This window comes from Phalaenopsis equestris, unplaced genomic scaffold (genome assembly GCF_001263595.1).
Source record: "Phalaenopsis equestris unplaced genomic scaffold, ASM126359v1 Scaffold208104, whole genome shotgun sequence".
Lineage (NCBI taxonomy): Eukaryota > Viridiplantae > Streptophyta > Magnoliopsida > Asparagales > Orchidaceae > Phalaenopsis > Phalaenopsis equestris.
In genome coordinates, this window is record NW_018227383.1 from 61480 (window position 1) to 65375 (window position 3896).

The 3896-nt window shown below is 38.2% G+C and overlaps 1 pseudogene; it reads right to left on the reverse strand.

Annotated features, from left to right (window-relative positions):
* Positions 1 to 234: 234 nt before the first annotated feature.
* LOC110036545 lies at positions 235 to 1345 on the reverse strand (annotated as a pseudogene).
* Positions 1346 to 3896: the final 2551 nt, after the last annotated feature.

Below are 3896 nucleotides of genomic sequence, written 5' to 3' on the forward strand. Positions count from 1 at the left end.
CTTCTTTTCTATAGGCCCTCTTTTTCCCCCCTTTTTTCATATCCCTTTTGTATTTGGTTTTCTTTAATTAATGAATTGGAGCTTGGCTCCTTACTCAATTATATATATATATATATATATATTAAGAACATTGACCTTATTGTTTGGAAAAGAAACTATGTTCCAAACCATTACTTGAGAAACTTATGAGTGGTAATTAAACATCCTTTATCCACATAAGTGAAATAAAACATCTCACTCCACAACATTTAACATATTTATGGAAGGATCCTCTGGATGGTAATAATGCATCGTAGCCCACAACATTTTCCTAATCATCTCTTCTCCCAAGTCTTCATCAACCTCAATGTCGACAGGGACATCAGTTGGAGGATTTCAACTTGGATCATAAAGAGGAGACATGTAAGGATGCTGAAGTGCCTCATTAACACTAATTTTTCTAGAGGGATTGAAGACCAACATCTTTTGAAGGAGATCAATGGCTAAGGGATCTGCGTCGAGATAAAGAGAAGTGAAAGATTTGTCTGGAATGTATGGAAGTGATTTGATGTGTTTTTGAGCCTTAGAATTATTGATAAAAGAAAGATCAGAGTCATTCATGATGCCCAAGACATTTATGATGAGCTTGAGTTGGTCCAGGAATTCAGATCCAAGGAAAATAGGTTTGTGTCCAAGCAACTCAGTCAAGATGCAGCCTACGGACCATACATCTATTGATGTTCCAAAATTATCACAAAAAAGAAGAGGCTCGGGGGCTCGATACCAATGGGTGATGACATACTTAGTCATGAACTATCCTTTCCCATTGCTTGTTTGAGCCAGACTAAAGTCACAAATCTTGAGGTCACAGTTTACACTGATCAAGAGGTTTCCAAGATTCAGGTCTCGATGTAGTATATTTGCTGAATGAAGGTGTTTCAGTCCATGAAGCAACTAGAACAAAAAGTAGTGATAATGGTCATTAGAGATTGTTTGAGGGGATTTGATAATTTGATGCAAGTTAGTATCCATGAATTTGTAGACAAGGTAAACATCCTTGAAATTCTTATGAGGGGGCATCATAATATCCTTCAAAGCAATGACATTCTCATGATGATGGCGGCGGAGAAGTTTCACTTACCTTAGTGTTCGAAGCGGATCGACTCAATTGTCAAAAAAAATTGTTAATTTTTTTAATTTCAACCTTCTCATTTGTCTCCTTATTCATAGAAAAACAAACAAACCCATCTGCTCCCCTACCAATTAGCTTAATGAACACATACTTGGTGTCAATCTCAAAAAGACTTTGCAACATCACAAAGTAATGCTTCCCAAGATTCCCATTGCCATTTGGTGGATCAACAGATCAAGTTGTTCCCTCTGACAGTAGTAGAGGAAAGTTTGGAAAAGAAGCCTCCTGATTAAATCAGTGAGAAGGATCTAAACAACCAAGGTGAATTGCCTGGATTTCAGCAATAACTACTCAACCAAAACACTTGAGTAAGTCTGACAAAGAAGCCTCTCAGTTAAATCAAACCTTCATACAACTCTCAAAGCTCCAAACTAGACTGCAAAGCTCTATGATTACTTGCATTCCAACTTCCTAAACCCTACAGTTTTACTTCAGATGCTCACAGAAGCGGTGCCTCATCGAATTCAGCTTCTCTGATATATATATACATATATATATATATATATATATTAAAAGAAAGAGCTACTTTTGGCTCCTTGCATGTTGATATAGAAAGAGAGTTATAAAATATTTGGAAGGGGTCCCCTATCTAAAACAAAAGCAAAACATACATAACTCACTCATAAGGGTGACCCATCCACTTACATCCTCAACACAAATAGAAGGGAGAAAATATATATATATATATATATATATACAAAAGAACTCCCTATCAAAGCTAAACAACTGAATTCCTAATGTCAAGAAGAGACACAATCTCAACAACATAACATAACATTTTATGTCCACACTCACAAAACCAGCAGTCATCTTTGCACTCTGAGATAAGGAATTTGTAGCTTGTCCCTCTGAGTTAGTAGATGTAGAGAGGGGGAGAGAGTTGTTGACACCTCAGGATGATCAACATGAGCACCTTCTATAGCTAGCAAATTAGCAGGTCTATTAGCTTCCCTATACACAAAGAGAAATGGATTTTACTTTCAATGCTAAGCTTGTTGATTCTATGAATCCATTGATTGATATGCCAAGAGGAAGACATTTTAGAATTTAGTAACTCCACCAGCAGGTAGGAGTCCACTTCAGCAACAATCCACTGCCAATTGTTCTAATTAGCAAAATTTAAAGCCCTAAAAAGTGCAGCAGCTTCAGTTTTCAAAGCATCATCAACAATATAAGGGGCCATGTAAAACAACAAAGTCTTCCCTTTGTGATCTCTGAAAATTCCCCCAACGCCTGCTCTCTTGTTTGTGTAGCTTCCATCAGTGTTTATTTTAATGAAAGGATAAAGAGGTCTCTCCCATTTCACCTTGATAATTTTGAAATGGTTGGCACCCATGTAAGTTGTGGTCTTCAGAATCCTGGGGAACTTCCTCCAGTGTATTAGCTTGTTTAGGTAACCCCAACAGTTAGTCATCACGCAATTAGCACTGGGCTCCTTATCCTCATGTTTGGCCATGTTTCTAGCCATCCAAATAAACCAAGCCACAATGAAGGGGATTGGCTTGAGGGTTATTCCTTTCCCATTTAAAGCAGTCAAAAATGTTGTCCCAGCCAATGTTAATCAGAATTATGTTCATTTGGGAAGTTAGTTTACTCCAAACCTCCTTGACAAAGTTGCACTTGAAGAAAAGGTGATCCCTTGTGTCTTGATCTAGCTTACATAAATAGAAACTTGAAGGGCCTTTCAGGCCTTTAAGTTTCAGAATATCATTAGTTGAGAGAAGGTTGTTGATGACTCTCCAAGAGAAGATCAACATAGAAGGGGTGAGATGTTTTTGGCAAGTGGAGATGTTCCACTGGCAAGAATCCCAGCAATACAGGTAATTTTGAATGTCTTTAGAGATGCTAGCTTTAGTCCTATTCAACAAGATGAGTTTATCCTTCTTATATCTGTCAAATTGAATTGTAGAGATGTAGCTAGCAGACTGCTCCTTCAGCAATCCCCTCAAGCGATCCTAAGACCAACCATTACCCACCCAACAGTCTTTAACCAATAAATCCCCCTCCTTTTCAACCTGCAGAGGTTCCAAATAATCATTTGAACACCAGTTATCTTTCCAAAAATTTAATATTCCCTTGTCCCAACTCCCATATGAGTAGCTGATCAATGTCATCTTTAGCCTTGAGCATCTGAACCCAAATTCTGGAGTCTCCCACCTTCCTAGTGACCACCCCAGGATGGACAGACTTGCAATATTTGGCCGTCATAAAGTTGGCCCATAAGCTTTAATTTTGTCTGAATTTAATCCACAGCTTACACAGGCTAATATGTTGCATCTGATGCAAGCCTTTAAAACCTAAACCACCAGCCTCCCATGGTTTAGTTTCCAAAAATTATTAGTGTGGTCTTTGCTCCATGATGAATAGGACTAAAGCTGTTGAAGGTTCTTTCCAGCAGCAAAGATGTACTTCTTTTCATTGTAGCCACTTGGAGAGCATACAAGGGGATAGAGGTAAGAATGCTCTTCAGTAGGGTGATCCTACCCCCAATGAACAAAAAGGAGTTAGACCATCCCTGAAGAGTGGAGGTTATCTTATCAATAATATCATCAAATTGGATCAGCTTTGTTCTTCCTCTAGTAATATGAATCCCCAAATATTTGAAGGGGAGGCTCAGGCTAAAGAAACCAGTGTAAGAATGCATCCATTGCTTGATTGGTATAGAGGTTTTTTAGAGGCTTTTTCGCTAATCAGAATCTCACATTTTTCCTTGTTGACCTTTAGC